The following is a 20,112-nucleotide window of genomic DNA, read 5'->3' as shown; positions in this document are numbered from 1 at the left end:
TGAAGGGACTGGATGGGGCCCGGAGTGGGCCGCCTGCGTCCCTCGTCCCCCCTTCTCCCCTTGGCCTTCTACCTGGGCTGACCCGAGGCAGCTCAGGTGACTCAAGGGAGCACGCAGCCCCTCCTCCAGCCCGGTGGTCCTCACCGGGTGTTGGGATCAGTACTATTCCCCTCGGGGCCGGGGACTTCACGGGACAGGCATCAGCACCGGGGCAGCCCTACTTCGGACTTGGCCAGAGCCTCAGTCCGGGACCTAAAAGGGCCTCCGGTGATTTCCGTAGCGCGCGGCCCCACACCTCCTCCCCTGTCTGGGTCCCAGCAGGCAAACGGAACAACTGGACGAACCAAGCGGGAGGGCAGGATCTGGGAGAGTGCCACCTTCTTCCCCCAGGATTCGCAGTCTTACTTTCATAACGCTTCCCCCGTCGTCCTCTTGCTACCATCGGATACGACCACATATGATCTTTTAAAAAGAACGCTCTTGAAATGTAGTTGACTTTCCCTTTGGGATGGTTTGGAGAATTTAGGTTCAAGTGCGTCCTCTCTTCTCCAAACTGCAACAATAAATAGGTGAAATATATACAGTAAATTAAAAAGTCACAGCCAGGCTGAAAAACAAGATCGCCATCAATCAAAATCAGAAAAGAAATGCAGACTGGTAGGGGGTGGCTGAAGCCTGGAGCCTGCTGGGCTTGGAAGCCAAAGGCAGTGGCAGATCCTTTGGGATTAAGGGGGACTAAAAGACTGGACTAGAAGCTGGGGGTTTGCATGTACCTCAAAGGAAGGAAGCTGGGAGGGGAAGCCGGCTGCTGATCTGTTGTCTGAAGTCCTAGCTTTGTGGGATGCACGTTTTCCCTGATATACCATAGGATGGGAGCTTAAAAATGCCCACCTGGAAGCAGCTGCCAAACTGTAAGTTAGGTGAGCAAAGGTGCGAGGGTAGGAAGACAGAGAGGGAGAGAATATAACGTCCATTGGAAAAAGCCTACAACTGTGCCAGAAAGTAAGAGAAGGGCTGGGAGAATGATGGGGACATGTTAGAGGGGCACGTGAGCCATCCTGGAGGGGCTCCACCAACCAAGTCTGGGACAATTTGAGCATTAAAATAAGTAATAATGCTGATGAATACTCACTGAATAAAATAAGAAACTATAAGCATATATCAAAGTAAATAAATGATTGAAAGTTTGATAAGAAGAGGGATACCTACATAGTTTCAAAGTAGCTCCTCATAAAATAGTTATTAATTATAGGGGGGAAAAGAGTTAAGTCTCCAGGGGAGAAGCCTGGCAGATACCACCCGTGGTAGGCTGAAGAATGACTCCCAAAGACGTCCACGTCCTAATCTCAGAACCTCTGAATGTTACCCTATATAGTGAAAGGGACTTTGCAGCAGTGATTAATGAAGGATGTTGGTTGGGATGGGTAGATTCTCCTGGTGGGCATGATGGAGTCACAGGGACCCTTACAAAAGGGAGGCAGGGGGTCCGGGTGGGGCAGTGTGATATGAAGAGGGAAGCAGGAGCTGGAAGAGGCAGGGAATGGATTCTCTTTCAGAGCCTTCAGAAGGAACCAGCCCTGCCGATACCTTGATTTCATCCCTGTCAGACTGATGTTAGACTTCTGATCCCTAGACCTGTAAGAGAAAAAAAACTGATGTTCCAAGCCACTCCGTTTGTAGTTATTTGTTACAGGATCAGTAGGAAGCTAGTAGACCGCCTGAACCACGGGATCAACATTCACACCATTGGTAAGGGGGCAAATCCAAATGGTGTAGAACCTGGTGGGACGCGGCAGGAGGAACGCAGAATCCTTCTGTGATATTCCTGCCAAAGATGTATGACTCGAATCTAGCCATGATGATACATCAGAGAAACTGAAATTAAGGGACATTCCACAAAATAACTGGTCTGTTGTCTTCAAAAATGTCAAGGTTATGAAAGTCAAGAAAAGACTGAAGAGACATCCCAACTAAATGCAAGACGTGGTTCTAAAATGGGTCCTTTTGCTGTCTGGGTCATCGTCGGGACAACTGGCCAAACTTGAATGGGGTCTGAGGGATGGATGGTAGTAAAACATCGATGTTAATTTCTTGCTTTGAAGGCTGTATTTTGGCTGTGTCGGAGACTATCTTGTAGGTAACGCACAGGAAGTATTCAGAGATGATGGGGTGCCGTGTGTTGTAAACATAATCCAAATGATGCAGCGATAAAGAGTGCTTTGTATGGTACTTGCAACTTTTCTGTAAATTTGAGCTTTAAAAAAAAAGCAAAATGAGCATACAAACCAAGATTTGACGTATGCTTAAGAAATGATAGCCAACAAAATGAAGAAATGAGCAAATTCACTGCAGGCGAAAACAATTTTTATAGAAGTCTGATAAAATATTTTTTAAAAAGAAAAGAAAAAACGCCACAGAACCTATTTGTTGAGGAAACTGTAATTGGGAAGTAGGACACACAGGAAAAGAGAAGACTCTGAATTACGGGTCTTTGCCCCAGGGAGGGGGCGTGGAGTGGTGGTTAGTGCAGGGCTTCTGAGTCAGGCCGTCTGGCCAGTGTCACTACTGACATTCTCTGTGACCTTGGGAAGTGACTTCACTTCTCTGCGCCCAGTTCTCTCATATTTCAAAGGAGGAAATACCCTTCATCCTAAACTTTCTAGATTGAAATGAAATAATTAATGGAAAATGCCTTAATGATGCCTAGAACATAAAAAGCACCTAATAAATGTGAGCTGCTATTAGCTATTATGAATTCAGAAATTCTAATAAAATAATACCAAGTCGAATACAGCAGTGTACACAAAAAAATATTGCATCATGTTAAAGTAGGGTTTATTCCAAGAATACAAGAGTGAGTCAACATCAGATACTTACTAATGTGATATGCTACCCTAACAGATTACTCATTTAGTGCAAACTATTAGCAAGCTAGCTTCCTTAACCTAATAAACATGTAGCAATGATCATACTTAATGGTAAAACTTTAGAAGCAATTTTCATCGAAGTCAGGACTTAGGCAAAGGTGCTTTCTATCATGGTTTTTATTTAGCATTGCACTGGAGGTCCTAGGGAATGTGGTAGGTTAAATTATATGAAATTGATGTTGTTTTAGGTCACAGACTGCCCCACGTCAGCAATTTATAGATTCAATCTGTAATAGAAAGAAATAAAATAAGTAAAATTTAAGAATTGGGAAGGAATATTACCCCTATTTGCAGATGATATGATTGTCTGTGTAGAAAATCCAAGAGAATATACAGATAAATTGTTAGGATTAGTAGGAGAGTAGGGTTGCTGAATTCAAGGTCAACTGTAAAAAAAATTACTAGCATTCATATACATGAGTAATACCAAATTAAAAAATGTAATAGAAAGAAAGATAGATTCTGTTCAAAATAGCAAAAAAAACCTGAGAGTACATCTAAGAAAAGATAAACAAGAGCGGGGCGCCTGGGTGGCTCAGTTGGTTAAGCGACTGCCTTCGGCTCAGGTCATGATCCTGGAGTCCCTGGATCGAGTTCCGCATCGGGCTCCCTCCTCAGCAGGGAGTCTGCTTCTCCCTCTGACCCTCCCCCCTCTCATGTACTCGCTCTCTCTCATTCTCTCTCTCTCAAATAAATAAATAAAATCTTAAAAAAAAAAAAAAAAGATAAACAAGAGCGTTCATGAAGAATATGATAAAAAAAAATTCACTCAAGGATTCACAGGAAGAACTAACTGGAAATATACATATTTATGAATGGGAGGACTCAAATTACAAATAAATCACTTCTCACCAAATTTATACATTTGATGCAATTCCCATACAAATCCCAATAGAATTCTTCATGGAACTTAGTTAGGCTCATTGCAAAATCTGTGTAGAAATCGAGGGACCAGGAATAATGTAGCAGACATCGTTGATGACCTGTCCATACCCGTCAGCATCAGCAGCCCCACACATGCCTGGGTGATGGGGCTCAGTGTGTTATCTTCTGCATTTTCTAATGTTGGGACATCTGGGGCCTTGCTGATCCTGGAGACCCTGCCCCTCCCGCGGTGGGCCAGTTCCTAGAGATAGTACAGGACTCATCCACAAGGGCAGCTTTCGTGTGCAAACCAACCAGTCCAAAGTCCAAACCCCTCAACCACCTCCTTATCAGGCTCTTATATTCCAGGCCACCATTCTTCTGCCCTAATCGCCCCACGGCCAGGTGCTAGACAACTGTGCCCACTGAAATGATGCAAACCAGCCAATCCTGAGCTTGCTTACCTTGCCTTGTCTTTCCTTTCCTGCAGAAACCACAATAAGGGCTCCTAACGCTGTCTTGCCCTCACTCCATCTGCCTCCTGACTGATCCTTGTTCTTCCCTGTGTGACGCTGCATGGCATGCCACACCCTCTGTTTCAGGGATCCATGAGTATAAAAGCTCCTTCCTCCACGACAGTCATTTTTGTGTCTTTGTGTCCTACCATATCTGATGAAAATAGGACCTTGCTACAGTTTTGAATAGCCAATAAGGAATGGGAGTTAGTAGATGGATACTCCTACTTCTCTGCCACTCGGTTGTAATAACTTCGAATTGCCCAATGAGACTGAGCTCTGGTCACCTCCGTTTTGCTCATCAATGCACCCTCTGTTGGCTTTATTCCCTGCCCTGTCTCGCTTCCTCACCTTCTTATGTGGCCTTCCTGGGATCACTTTCCACAGATAATCCTTGCACCCAAATCCTTGTCTCAGGCTCTGCATCTAGGGGAACCCAAATGAGTCCATTTTTAAAGAATAAGAGTGACATAGGGGGTGGTGGGTAATGGAACTCATTAAGACGTATTTATTATTTAGACACAATGCCGTAGAAGTTAAGACAGTGGAGTGTTGTCAAGGGGATGAACAAATACACCCACGACACACGGAAACTTGAAACGAGATAGAGGTAGACTTGTAGATCAGTGGGGAAAGGGTGGACTGTTCTGTGTGGGGCGTTGGGACGGGGGATTCTCCATATGGAAATTAAATACACTTAGATCCCCAGCTCACATTGTATCAGAGATAAACTCCAGATTGAAGATCTAGTTGTAAAATGGAAAACCTGAAAACCTTTCAGAAGGAAATGGAGGAGGGCATCAGTGTGACTGAGGTGGGGTCTCAGTCTTGGCACTGTAACAGGACTGAGTGGCTTCAGTAAACATTGTTTACTCGAGGTCACAGAGGCTGCACATCTGAGATCAGGGTGCCATCCTGGTGGGTTCTTGGCAAGAGCCCTTTCTACAGAAGTCCCTTTCTTTTTGGGTCCTCAGGTGTTGGAGAGCAGAGAACGAGAAGGAGCGAGCACTCGCCTGTCCCTTCTCATAAGGACACTGGTCCCAGTCATGACGGCCCTGCCCTCATCACCTCGTCACCTCCCAGAGACCCCTCCTAACACCATCACATTGGTGGTTAGAGCTTCACAGAGGAGGACACAAACATTCAGTCCATAACAGACAGAAAGCAATATCTTAAACAAAATACTAAAAACAGAAGCCCCCAGAAAAATGAGATTTGACTTCACTAAACTACTTAAACTTCTGTCCAACCAACATCCTACAAGTTCAGTTTAGAGAAAAGCCACAGACTGGGAGAAGATCTTTGCAAATCATATAATCAGCAGAAGATACACTGCAGAATATTTAAGGAATTCCTATACGCATTAATATTTTTAAAATTTTATTTATTTATTTGAGAGAGAGCAAGCACCAGCAAGTCACCAGGGTGAGGGGGGGAGCAGAGGGAGAGAAGCAGACTCCCCACAGAGCAAGGAGCCCAATGCAAGATCATGACCTGAGCCGAAATCAAGAGTCGGATGCCCAACTGACTGAGCCACCCAGGCGCCCCTGCACATTAATATTAAAAAAAATCAACCAACCAAAAAGAAAAATGGGCAAATGCCATGCACAGGTAATTCACAGAAAAGGAGATTTGTATGGCCTGCGGGCATAAGAAGAGATGTTTAGCTCAATAGGAACAGGGGAATGGAAATAGAAACAATAATGAGACATTGTGACGTATTATTTTGAAAGCCTGTCACAGCAAGTACCCACGAGGATGTGGGAATGCCCGTAACCTGCTGTTGGCGGTGTAAACGGGTGCTGCCCGTCTGTGGGGAAATTGGTGCCATCTCGTGACTTCAAAGATGCTTGTGTTCAGTGCCAGTCCTTCCATCTCTGGATGTGTGTTCATGCACTTACACAGTGATGTGCGTAGTCCTGTGTGTGATGCCGTTCGTACCAGCTGGAATGTCCATCCGTAGGAGCCTGGAGGAAAGAACTCTGAGAGATTCATACAGCAGAATAGGACCTGGAGCCCGGTCTGGCCACGCCTGCGTTCGTGCAGGCTGGAGCTAGGAAGATGGTTTTTGCATTAGGAAGTGACTGTAAAATCAAAACAGCAACAAGACAAGGAACAAAGGACACGCGACAGAGACCGAATGTGGCCTGCAAAGCCTGAAATATTTACTAGCTGCCTTTTTACAAAGGTTTGCTGATCCCTGATGTAGAGTTATGTTAATAACACAAGTAATTCTTTCTACCAAATAGTGTTAAACAAAAGAGTGAGTTTTGAATAATCTGTACAAGTCACATACATGATATGTGGGCATATACTCAGGAACTAGTATTTAAAACCATGTTTCAAGAGGTGCCTTGTCGTTGAGCGTCTGCCTTCAGTTCAGGTCATGATCCCGGGGTCCTGGAATTGAGCCCCACGTCAGGCTCCCTGCTTGGCAGGAAGCCTGCTTCTCCCTCTCCCTCTGCCCCTTCCCCCTCACCCACTTGTACTTTCTCCCTCTCTCTCAAATAAATAAAATCTTTTAAAAATAACATGTTTCAAGATATCCACTCAAGTAAGATTGCAGAGGAGCGATAAAGTCTAAATTCACAGTAGTTACCTCTGGCGGTGGGAAGAGGAATGAGTTTGGGGAGAGGTTCTGGGGACTTTTCTTTTATCTAAAGTATTTGGGAGAGGTGGGGGTGGGGGAAACAGGTGATAGGGATGAAGAACGCACGTGTCGTGATGAGAATACCATCACTGTATTGTGAGTGTGAAACTCATAGAACAGTGTATGCTAACTCTATCACAATTAAATTTTTAAAAAATATAAAAAAGGAAAAAAAGAAAATGCTTTATCTTTTTAAACAAGAAAAGAAGATCTAAGGCAAATACAGCTAAATGTGACTAAGTTCTGATGAAGCTGAATAGTGGTACGCAGGTGTTTATACAATTTCCTGCAGATTTCTGTTGGTTTGAGAAGGTCTTTATGAAAGGCATGCCGTTTGGTGAGTGGGCCCAGGAGAGCAAGGGCTGTGGAGATGGGCTGAGCCCTCCCTGCTGTGTGCCGGGTCCCTCGGATGGCCTGGCCCCAGCTGCAGGCTGAGTGCTTGTCCACGGGCCAGACAGACAGGCCACATGCTCATGCAGTTGCCTTGGCCGGGGGTGAGGTTGGGTGGCTCGCAGCTGAGGCCCACTGCAAAACTTCTGGCCCCACAGACAGTGGAGCAGTCTGGGATCGGCCCCAGATCTACAGCAAGACTCAGGACTGGTTTCTCCATCTTTGGTGAGATGGTGGATTTTGTGGTCTGCATGGATTCCTCTCGCTGAGTCTTCCTGGGTCTGGGGATTGGTCCTGAGGCCTGTGGTTGCTGCCGTGGGCTCCAGCCTGTCTACCCCGGGTAATAGCGGTGAGCTGGTTGGGCTCCCAATTCCTGGCTTTTAACACCTGTCCTGCACTGCCTTTCCCATCAGTGCTGGCCCCCGTGTGGAGCACACATACTACACCTGCACACGCCTGCCCCCACACGCACATGCACACACATGCACACGAACACGTGCACACAGACACATGCACACACATGCACACTCACATTGGCACACATGGATGCACACGCATGCGTGTGCGCATGTACGCACACTCACATGGACACATGCACACACATGTACATGCACACACATGCACATTGACGCAGACAGACGTGCACACACATGCACATGGACACACACATGGACACATGCACACATGGACATATGCACACATGTACATGCACACGCACATGCACACGGACACACACGGACACACACACACACGCACATGCACACACACATGCACATGCACACGGATGCACACACGTGCACAGACATGTGCACACAATGCACATTGACACACACTGATGCACATGCATGCACGTGCACATGTACGCACATGCACATGACACATACACACGTGTACATGCACACGCACATGCATATGCACACGGATGCACACACGTGCAAATGGACACACATGCACACGCCTGCCCCCCACACGGACGCACACGCATGCACACACACATGTGCACACACATCCCTGGGCATCATCCAGCCACAAGAGCCCTGACTCGCCTGTCCCCACTCCAAGGAGAGCTCATCTGTGGAGCCTGGGGCTCAGGCTGGGACAGAGGCGTGCAGACAGCTAGATGGACAGATTGATGGGCAAGGAAATAAGTTCAGTGAGGGGCTCACTGTGGAATCTAGATGATGGGTGGTTTGGAGCTCACTGTGAAGTGGTTCTGACTTTTCTTTCTTTGTTTCACTCATGGTTGAACCGTTTGTTGGCACATGTTTGTGGGGCTTTGGATCCTGGTGCAAGAGATGCAGAGTCCCTGTGGGCATGGCGCCCTTCTCTCATTCACGTCGAATTCTTCCCGGTTCTTGGTATGACGAGGGCCTTTAGATCTGTTCTGGACATGTGCATGTGTGGTTCTGAGAGTCTGGATTTTATTTCCGTGTGTGTTTTGGTGCTAAGTGGGGCAGACGCCCAGGTGCCTGCTTTTGTGGTTGACCCCAGTCTGGCTGGGAAGGTGGGAGGAGAGGGATGGCTTGATCCTCCTCCTCGGTGACCCCGGCTGACACCCTGGTTGAGGGGGGTGTGTGCAAGGATGGAGGCCTTTGCTGAGGGTGGGGCTGAGCCATGGCATTTTGGTGGAGAACTAATATTGTTTATCTTGCTGTCTTGCTGGACTGTGTGTTTCCCCAGTGTGGGGTCAGAGAGAGCAGCCTTCCATGGAGGCTTCTGTCTGTGTTTCCAGGTTGCTGGCCTCCTGGGCTCCAAGTTGGGCGTCTATCAGGCAGAGAGAAAACCCAGGGTCCTAGTCAGTCTGACATCTCTCCACCTTTCAGGGTCCTCTCTTCTTTCTTCAGGGTTTCAGTTGCATTTGCAGGATATGGATAAGTGCTGTCTTCGTTTGAAACTTTTCTTTTGTTGGAAATTGTGCAGGATAACATGGGGAAAAGGGTTATAAGCACCGAGGACAAGTTAAAGAAAGGAAAAACTGACTAACAACACCACCACCAAACCAGCCCACAACAACCCTGCTGGGAGAGCGTAATGGGAAGCAGGATACGGTCAGAGCCCTGGAGCCTTACAACGCTCTCTCGTTTGTGACCTCTCTGCGGTTCCCCAGGCTGGGGGCAGGAGAAGGACGGGAGCTGGTGCTGGGCCAGTCTGGGCACAGGAGGAGGGGTGCTGCCCATGGCACAGAAACAGCCTCCGAAGGCTCCCTTGGTACCTAGTGCCCCCCACAAACAGTAATAGTGTCCTTTCTGGATCATCAGTGCTCCTCCAAACAACCCCCATGGAAGGTTGTCAAATTTGGCAAAAGTATGACCCAGATATTGCACGGGACATACTTATACTGAATAGTACTCACTGTTCATTTGAACTGCAGATTTGACAGGTGTTGACAACCTGTCTCGGGGCCGATCACACCGAGGCTTCCCTTCCTGTTTTGTAAGAAGTCCGGTGAATGGAACTTCGCTCCCTCCTTATCCCCCTCTTCCTGACTTCAAGGGGGAAAGACATGGGGCCGAAATTTTAAATTCATCCTTTGAAGAATGCCATTTTGAACCTCCTCCTTTGGAATGTAAAGGAGCAGGTGTTTAGAGTAATAGCCCATTTAAAAAAATAAGAATATCAAACACATTGACCACCACCTGTATTTTATCTTTCCTTGAAACGGTCTAATGGGGACTCCCTGCTTAATGAGTGTGCAGGCTTCTTCCAGGGCGATGAGATGGTCTGCGATCAGGTGGAGGTGCTGGTCACACAGCTGTGAATGCACTAAATACCATGAATGCTAGACTTCAAAATGCCTGGTTATGTGAACTCACCTTCGTGTGGTGTATCCTGTACCAGCTTGCGTAAGCTGCAACTCTGTTTTCCAGAATCCCCTTCTCCTTTCGCTTCTGGGGTAAAGTGGGCCGAAAGAGGAATTTGCAGGAGATTTGGAAGGTAGAGGAGGCTGTGGTTTTATGTTCAGTGATGGATGGAGCGGTGCCCTTGAGGTCGGCTCTTTATCCCGCCTGCTGACCCTGCTGAGCAGCACTGGCCCCAGGCCCAGCACCCCATGCTCAGGGGCAGACCTGCAGATGTGGAGGCTCCAGGGAGTCCCAGCTGCCCACAGAGCCCCCCAGCCGCTTCGCTTGGTGGTCCCACGTGGAAGGCTGGACATGGCTTTGCAGACTGACCTCTTGGTGGTCTCTTCCCCAATTGTCCAGCCCTGCCCCAGCCGCATGCCATGAACTTCCTAGAATAAATCTAGAGGGTCTGTTTCTTGCCTGATTGAATCCTGATCTTCCCTCCAGGTGGGCTTTTGTGCGTGGCAGGCACTGAACTCCCCCCTCCTCCTCTCTGCCCCTCAGCAGTTCTGAGTCTGCCCCCTGCCCATCTGAAAGGGCCCCGGGGACAGGGTGGGGTCTGGGACCCTCCTTTCTTAGGGCAGGTGGGGAGGAAGACACAATGAGCCAGGCTCTACTAGGCGCTCGATACTGTGTGATTCATTCTCCTGTTTTGTCCTCACAAGACTTTGTTGCCCCATTTTACAGCAAACTAAAGGGTAGGAGTTCGTGGAGCTGGTGTTTGGCCCCAGGACGACCAGGCACCGAAGCCCACGGCCCCTCCACTCACCCGCCGCTGGGGCTCGAGGTGGAATCATGATTTCCGTCCCGTCCCGGTCTGGCCTCAGTCAGATCCCAAGGCCCTCGCTCCGCCCCCCCCTCTGCTTCCGTCTCCCTGCACCTGCGGCCTCTCTCCTGCGGGCACAGTTCGGCTCCCCGCCCTAAGCCGCTCAGCCCCGTGTGGGCGGGCACTGCTGAGGCTCTGCGGCTGGAGCCTGGGGACTCGGACTCAGAGCCGAGACCTTGTGTGTGCAGCCACCCACCCGACGGGTGTCCCTGGGCACCCCGGCCGAGGTGGGCTGTTCTGGCTCAGATGCCGAGCTGGGGGCCTAATCAGATCCTGTTTCTCCAGCAGCGCCGTGAGCAGGGCAGGCGGGTGCAGGAGTGTTTCCTCCCGTGTGGGGTGGCCGTCACGATGCTCAGATCTCTGAGCTACAGGGATGCTGTTAGCTGGCTTGCGTCTTCAGGTGTCACCTCAACCTCCTGGGGAGCCTCTGCCAGGGACTGAGCACAGCGAGGAGCCCGAGACCCCCAAGACCCCTGAGTTCCCGGACCGCTCCTCTGGCTGCAGGCAGGTGTGCCCACAGGGCCCTCAAGCATCTGCAGAACCGAGCTCCAGCCTCCCTCCAACACTGTTTCTTAGCCTGGGTTTCCTTTTTGGCTCCCAAGAGGAGTAGCAGGAGATTCCCAGCATGCACTTGTTGTACGGATGCGTGGATGAAGATGCATGGTCTGGAAAGTGGTCTTACCCTACACACGCCTCGAGGGAAGCTGCCTCATCTGAGCTGGTGTGGGAAGTCCCAGGCCCGTTCCCATAAAACCAGCTAATGGTTCTTAAGTGCTTCCTGCATGCCAGGAGCTGATAACCGGATGCATCGGGACTGGATGAGGCTATTAATGTCCTCCTGAGAGCTCGTATGGTTAGCCAGGACTGGGGGGTGCTTTCTTCTGGGACCCTGACCTGAGCCAAGTCTTGGTCGTCAAAGTCAGTGGCCCTTCTCTGGAAATTCAGGTCCATTCATCTGCAGCTCATGTCCAAGAAGCTGTGCTTGAACCGCTGCTTTGGGCTGCAGTAAACAGCCCATCTCGGGAACAGTCCAATGGGACTTCCGGGCAGAAGGCTCACGGGGGCCAAGAGCAAGCCTGTCTTTCCTCTCTTTGTCTGCAAGCATTCACTGACCACATACTATGTCTCAGTTACTATTCCAGGTCTTAGGGATGTAGGAAGGAACACGATGAAGTTTTGTTCTTGTGCATTCTTGGGGACAGTGAACAAGTAAAGGAGTAAATGAAGAGGACGGTTTCTGATTGTGGCGGCGGGTGGTGTGAGAGGTCGGACAGAGGGGCGGGAGCGACAGGGAGAGGGCTACTGCGTGCTCTGCGTGATGGCGTTTACACTGAGACCCAGTGGCCCGCAGGGGCCGCGTCTGTGGAGCTGGGGGGAGAGTATTCCAGGCAGTGGGGGCAGGAGACGGCCCCTCCGGATCGAGCGTATTGAGCGGCAGACTTGGTTTGTGCGTTGAGCACGGCGGGGGGAGCAGTCCACAGTGTGGTGAGATGGACCAGCGAGTGCGACGCGTCTCACTGAAGGCCTCGCAATCAAGCGGGAGGGTTAGATTTTCTTCTGGACAGTTGGACGAGGGGAGTGACATGATGTAATTGTTTTTGTTGGCATGTTCTGGCTGCTGGATAAAGACGAGCGTCTAGGGATCCAAAGTGGTGGCAGGGGACCAGTTAGGAGGCTCATGAAAACCCGAGCTAGAGCTGCTGGTGGCTCAGGCCTGGATAGGAGAGGCGGAGGCAGGGAGAAACAGTCAGGCCAGGGGTGGAGCTGCCAGGAGGCTTTGCTGGAGGCTGGAGGCTGGATGTGTGGAGGCTGAAGGCTGGATGGGTGGAGGCTGGAGGCTGGATGTGTGGAGGCTGGAGGCTGAAGGCTGGATGTGTAGAGGCTGGAGGCTGAAGGCTGGGTGTGTGGAGGCTGGAGGCTGGATGTGTGGAGGCTGGAGGCTGAAGGCTGGGTGTGTGGAGGCTGGAGGCTGAAGGTTGGATGTGTGGAGGCTGGAGGCTGGATGTGTGGAGGCTGGAGGTTGGATGTGTGGAGGCTGGCGGCTGGATGTGTGGAGGCTGGATGTGTGGAGGCTAGAGGCTGGATGTGTGGAGGCTGGATGTGTGGAGGCTGGAGGCTGAGTGTGTGGGGGCTAGAGGCTGGATGTGTGGAGGCTGGAGGCTGGATGTGTGGAGGCTGGAGGCTGAAGGCTGGATGTATGGAGGCTGGAGGCTGGATGTGTGGGAGGGTGGGGAGGCAGGAATGGTCAAGGATGGCTCCTGGGCATGGACTTGGGTGACTGTGAATGATGAGTCACATAGTGTGATGGGAGAGCCAGGTGGGGGCGGCACTGGGTCAGATGCTGTCTCCCCCAAATTTATGTTCACCGACAGACTCCTCTTTTCAGCTGGGCCTCCACTTTGGCCTATAGAACCTGCAAACTCTCAGCACAGAGGATTTTGCCCACCCCCCACCCCCACAGGAAAAGACTTGAACAAACGCAGAGTTTCTAGCCATGAAGGCCACATCTCCCGGATGACCCCGGCCGCTGGTAAAGTACGGGCCAGAGAAAGCGCAAGGCTGCCAGGAGAATTCCTGTGTGTTCCAGCCAGAACCTCATGCTAGATAGACCCCCGAGCCTCCCCTGCCCCCAGGCAGTTACTTTAGAAAGCTTACAGTTATAAATCTTCTCTCCCCCTTCGATGCATCTTCACTTCCCAGAACCCCCTCTCCAGGGCCTCAGAGCTGCGCCTCAGGATTGCAGACATTCAGGGCAATGACCCCGTTCTCCCTCCAGCCCCGGGGGTACCGGCTCCTGCATTACTACCTTCTATCACACAGAGGCTTGCTTCTCCTGCAGGTGAGCACCGGTGAGCGAACCTGGTCTCTGCCAGAGCCCGGCTCCCCCCGGAAATGCCTGGTCACCCCTGCAGATTGGCATTGAACTGGGGACCCTGTCCCTATCACCATGGTTATTACCGAAGAGTCTGTTCTTACCACTTTAACTAGCGTCCGACTTATGATTGACTCCACCTGGAGCTGTGTGTGATGGTTTTTCAGAAATGGGATCTTTGTAGAGGTGATGCCCTTGAGATGAGTCTGCTCCCAGCATCTCACTGCCCTTGCTCCTACAGAGCGCTCGCTCACCTGCGGATTCTGTTAAATGCAGACTCTGATGCAGCATGCCCCAGCAGGGGTCCAGCTTTCTAACAAGTTCCCGGGAAATGTGGATGCTGCTGATCCACCTGCCACGCTTTCAAGAGAGCCTTGGCCATGGGAGCGGAGTGGAGTGGGGTGGGCATAGAGGAGAGAAATGGAGGGTTGAGGTCTGGGTAGCTGGGGTGTGGCGTCTTTGGAGGAAAGACTGTCTCATTCAGGTTCTACTTGTCTTTCTCTTCTATCTTGTCTTTAGAAACCCTTCTTAATCTCTCTCTCTGTCCTGCCAATAATATAAAGAGACATCTGTGTTGTTGTCCTGTCCAGGGAAGCCCACCCCTTCAATCAGAACCCCAGGGTGCTGGCAGGCACGCTCCCTCCCTCTCCCTGCAGCCCCACCTGCCAGGGCGGGGGCCAGGTGTGCACCTGCCCATTGTTTGGGGGCGGGGAGGCTGGGGGAGCAGGTGGCATGGTGCAGGGAGCTGAGGAGAGGCCCTTCCTACTTTCTAGAGCTCTGACCTGGCCCACAGGGCACAGGAGGTAATGAACACGGAGATAGATAGACCCCTGAGCTTCCTCCTTACACGCCTTTCAAGGCCGGGGCGGGGTGAGGGAGACACTGGGCTCCCAGCACAGCCAGGAGCCCACTGGACGCACCACCTTTGACCTTGGTTCTTTTTAATATGCTCTCATGTGGGGTAACAGGCCAGAGAGAGAGCAATGTCTGTGAATGGGAAGTTATCTTCAAGTTAGTTCACAAGTTCCAGTCAGTATCTGAAGGAATTGTTTGTGGGGAGCCGAGTGGTAGTGAACTTGATCAATTCATTTCAAACCTTACTAGTAACCGGAAGAAAATAGTCAAATAAATATTGGAAGAAAGAAAAAGAATATGGTAGGAGGCTGTGATACTTATAAAAGATATGCCCAGAGGTCCCAAATATACTTCCTTTAGAATATGACATGTGGAGTAGTTCAGAAGGGATAAGAAATGAATAAATATGGCTGAGAAAATTAAGGATTTCATTTTCCCCAAACCACATACTAACACAAATTCCAAATGGGAGAAAGCGTTAAATGTAATAGGTGATACCAAAAAGATAATAAAGTAGGGGAAAATATTTATATAATTCTAAGTTTCTAAGTTTAACACTGAAAGCAGAAGCCAGCAAAATGTGACAGCAAAACGTTTTGTGCATTAAAAAATATCATGAAGTTAATAAGCAAAGGATAAATGGGGAGAAGTCAATATGTATCCGACAAAGGGTTAATCTTGTTACAAATCAGTAGGAAACACACATCACCCGGGGGCATGGGCACTGTGCATAATGGAGGTGGAATTTAAAAGTACAATAACCTGTATGGTGATTAACATAACAATAAAAATTAAAAAAAAATAAAAGGACAATGACCATTTGTAACAGTGATAGTAATAAAGAAATGCAGCCAGAAGCACCAGGGGCCTCTTTTTGCTGAACTAGCACCTGTCAGAAAGATATTTTTCTAAGCAACAGCCAGACAGAGAGAGTGGGTACACAGCCCATGCTGACAAACTACTTCCGGGGTTATAAATTGGTACAACTGTTGTGTTGGGCGAGAGTCCTAAAAACTTTCCATCTCTTTGCCCCAGAAATCCCAGTTCTAGAAACTGATCCTAAAGAAATGGTTGGATGTGCAAAACGAACGCGTGGATACGTTATATTGCAGCGGCACTTATGTGTGGGGAATGCTCCACACGCGTGCACAGACCCCTCCAGCTCCCCGATCGGTCCCCAAGACCTGCATCCCGGCTCTTAGGGCTCAGGCTGTGCTTCCCGGGGTGGGGGGCAGCTTCCAGCGCCGTGGACCAAATTAGCTCTTTCCCTTAGAGCTGGGTGTCCCCACCAGGACCAGAGCAGGCGGGCAGGTGCTTTCTCTCATGGTCCTGGTGTCCAGAAGGAACAGAAAGCATTTCCTGTCTCCCTAGGGACTTGCTTTATTTATTTTTTGTTTTTTTTTTAAAGATTTTATTTATTTATTTGACAGAGACGTAGAGAGAGAGCACAGATAGGCAGAGTGGCAGGGAGAGGGAGAAGCAGGCTCCCCGCCGAGCAGCGAGCCCGATGCGGGGCTCGATCCCAGGACCTTGGGATCATGACCCCAGCTGAAGGCTCAATGACAGAGCCACCCAGGCACCCTGGGACTTGCTTTGTTTCTAAGACCTGGCCTCTCTCGCTGTTCTTGGGCCCTCAGAGCCCCGCATGGTCTGCTCAGCCCTCACCCCCCACACCCCTTTGAGGCTGGTGGGTAATTCCAGCCACACTGGCCAGCCTTCCTTCCCCACTTCCTTCCTGCCTTCCTTCCTTCCTTCCTTCCTGCCTGCCTTCCTTCATGTATTATACGTACGTATGTATGTGTTTTTCAAGCAGCATCTTCTTTTATTAAGATATAAGTGGTTATAAACTTAAGTGTAGAAGCATATGGGAATATACTTAACTCACTGAAACTATTTATAATCCTTTCTTTTTGTTGTTGTTTCTATTTAAATTCCAATATAGTTGGCATACCGTGTAATGTTAGTTTCAGCATAGAACTTAGTGATTCAACACTTCCATGCAACAGCCGGTGCTCATCACGAGTGCTGTCCTTCATCCCCATCACCTGTTTCCCCCCTCCCCCTCCCCTCTGATAACCATCAGTGTGTTCTCTAGAGTTAAGAGTCTGTTTCTTGGTTTGCCTCTCTTCTCCCCACCCCATGTTCATTTGTTTTATTTCTTAAATTCCACAGATGAGGGAAATCATATGGTATTCATCTCTTTTGGACTAATTTCACTTAGCATTATAATCTCTAGGTCTATCCTTGCCTTTGCAAATGGCAAGATTTCATTCTTTTTGATGGCTGAGTAATATTCCATTGTGTATATACCACATCTTCTTCATCCATTCATCAGTCCCTGGACATCTGGGCTGCTTCATAATTTGGCTATTGTTGATAATGCTGCTATAAATATCGGGGTGCAGGTGCCCCTTCGAATCTGTATTTTTGTATCCTTTGGGTAAATACCCAGTAGTGCAATTGCTGGATCATAGGGTAGATCTATTTTTAACTTTTTGAGGACCCTCCATACTGTTTTTCAGAGCGGCTGCACCAGCTTGCATTCCCACTAACAGTGTAAGAGGGTTCCCCTTTCTCAAATCCTCACCAACACCTGTTGTTTCCTGACTTGTTAATTTTAGCCATTCTGACTGGTGTGAGGTGGTATCTTATTGTGGTTTTGATTTGCATTTCCCTGATGATGAGTGATATTGAGCATCTTTTCATGTGTCTGTTAGCTATCTGGATGTCTTCTTTGGAAAAATGTCTGTTTATGTCTTCTGCCCATTTCTTTACTGGATTACTTGTTTTTTGGGTGTTGAGTTTGATAAGTTCTTTACATATTTTGGATAATAACCCTTTTTTATATATGTCATTTGCAAAAATATCTTCTCCTATCCATAGATTGTCTTTTAGTTTTGTTGATTGTTTCCTTTGCTGTGCAGAAGGCTTTTATTTTGATGAAGTCCTGATAGAGTTTTTTGGTTTTTTTGTTTGTTTGTTTTTGTTGCTGTTGCCTCAGGAGACATATCTAAAAGGAAGTTGCTATGGTCGATGCCAAAGAGGTGAATAATTATTTTAATGTACTGTTGGATTCGATTTGCTGGTATCTTACTGAGAATTTTTGCTTCCATGTTCATCAGAGATACTGGACTGTAATTCTCTTTTTTAGTGGAGTCTTTGGCTTTGGTCTCAGGGAAATGCTGGTCTCACAAAATGAATTTGAGAGTTTTCCTTCTATTTCTATTCTTTGGTATAGTTTGAAAAGATTAGATATTAACTCTTCTTTAAGTGTCTGGTAGAATTCCCCTGGGGAGCCATCTGGCCTGGACTTTAGTTTGTTGGGAGATTTTTGATTACTGATTCAATTTCTTTGCTGGTTATGGGTCTGCTCAGGTTTTCTATTTCCTCCTGTTTCAATTTTTTATGTTTCTAGGAATTTGTCCATTTCTTCCAGGTTGCCCAGTTTGTTGGCATATAATTTTTTATAATATTCTCTTACAGTTGTTTGCATTTCTGTGGTGTTGGTTGTGATCTGTCCTCTCTCATTTGTGATTTTATTTATTTGGGTCCTTTCTCTTTCCTTTTTGATAAGTCTGGCTAGGGTTTTATCAATTTTATTAATTTTTTTCAAAGAGCCAGCTCCTGGTTTCCTTAATCTGTTCTACTGGGTTTTTGTTCGTTTCTATATCATTGATTTCTGCTCTAATCTTTATTATTTCCCTTCTTCTGCTAGCTTTAGGCTTTATTTACTGTTCCTTTTCCAGCTCCTTTAGGTGTAGGGTTAGGTTGTATTTGAGACCTTTCTTGTTTCTTGAACAAGGCTTGTATTGTTATATACTTCTCTCTTAGGACTGCCTTTGCTGCATTCCAAAGGTTTTGGACTGTTGTACTTTCATTTTAATTTTCATTTGCTTCCATGTATTTTTTAAATTTCTTCTTTAATTTCCTGGTTGACCCATTCATTCTTTAGTAGTATGTTCTTTAACCTCCATGTATTTGGGGTCTTCCCAAACTTTTTCTTGTGGTTGACTTCAAGTTTCATAGTGTTGTGGTCTGAGAATATGCAGGGAATGATCTTAATCTTTTTGTACTTACTGAAGCCTGATTTGTGACCCACTATGTGATCTATTCTGGAGAATGTTCCATGTGCACTTGAGAAGAATGCGTATTCTGTTGTGTTAGGATGAAATGCTCTGACTATATCTGTGAAAACCATCTGGTTCAATGTGTCATTCAAAGCCCTTGTTTCCTTGTTGATCTTCTGTTTAGACGATCTGGTCATTGCTCTAAGTTGGGTGTTAAAGTCCCTTATTATTGTTGTATCATTCTCCATGAGTTTCTGTAAGTTTGTTATTAATTGATTTCTATATTTTGGTGCTGTCAAGTTAGGGGTATAAATATTTACAATTGTTAGATCTTCTTGTTAGATAGACCCCTTTATTATGATATAAGGCCCTTCTTCATCTCTTGTTACAGTCTTTGGTTTAAAATCTAGTTTGTCTGATGTAAGTATAGCTATTCTGGCTTTCTTTTGATGTCCAATGTTTCTCCATCTCCCTGACATTCAATCTGCAGGTGTCTTTAGGTCTAAAATGAGTCTCTTGTAGGCAGCATATGGATGGGTCTTGGGTTGTTTTTTTTTTTTTTTTTTTTTTTTTTTTTTTTTGTTTTTGAGTGAATGAGTGAGAGCAAGCACATGAGAGGGGGGAGGGTCAGAGGGAGAAGCAGACTCCCTGCCGAGCAGGGAGCCCGATGCGGGACTCGATCCAGGGACTCCAGGATCATGACCTGAGCCGAAGGCAGTCGCTTAACCAACTGAGCCACCCAGGCGCCCGGGTTGTTTTTTTTTTTGAAGATTTTATTTATTTATTTGACAGAGAGAGACAGCGAGAGATGGAACACGAGCAGGGGGAGTGGGAGAGGGAGAATCAGGCTTCCTGCTGTGCAGGGAGCCCGATGCGGGGCTCAATCCCAGGACCCTGGGATTATGACCTGAGCTGAAGGCAGACGCTTAACGACTGAGCCACCCAGGCGCCCCAAGGGTCTTGTGTTTTTTTAATCCATTCTGACACCCTATGTCTTTTGATTGGAGCATTTAACCCATTTATATACAGAGTGATTATTGAAAGATATGAATTTAGTGCCATTTTATTACTTGTTTTGTTATGGTTTCTGGAGATTTTCTCTCTTTCTTTCTAGTCTTTGTCAGTTTTGGTCTTTTTAACCACTCAAACAGTCCTCTTTAATGTTTCATGCATGGTTGGTTTAGTGTTCACGAACTCCTCTAGTTTTTATTTGTCTGGGAAACTCTTTATCTCTCCTTCTATTCTGAATGATAGCCTTGCTGGGTAGAGTCTTCTTGGCTGCAGATTTTTCCCATTCAGCACACTG

The sequence above is a fragment of the Phoca vitulina genome, unplaced genomic scaffold (assembly GCF_004348235.1).
Source record: "Phoca vitulina isolate PV1807 unplaced genomic scaffold, GSC_HSeal_1.0 scaffold65, whole genome shotgun sequence".
NCBI classification, from domain to species: domain Eukaryota; kingdom Metazoa; phylum Chordata; class Mammalia; order Carnivora; family Phocidae; genus Phoca; species Phoca vitulina.
Note: the sequence above shows the minus strand (reverse complement) of the source record.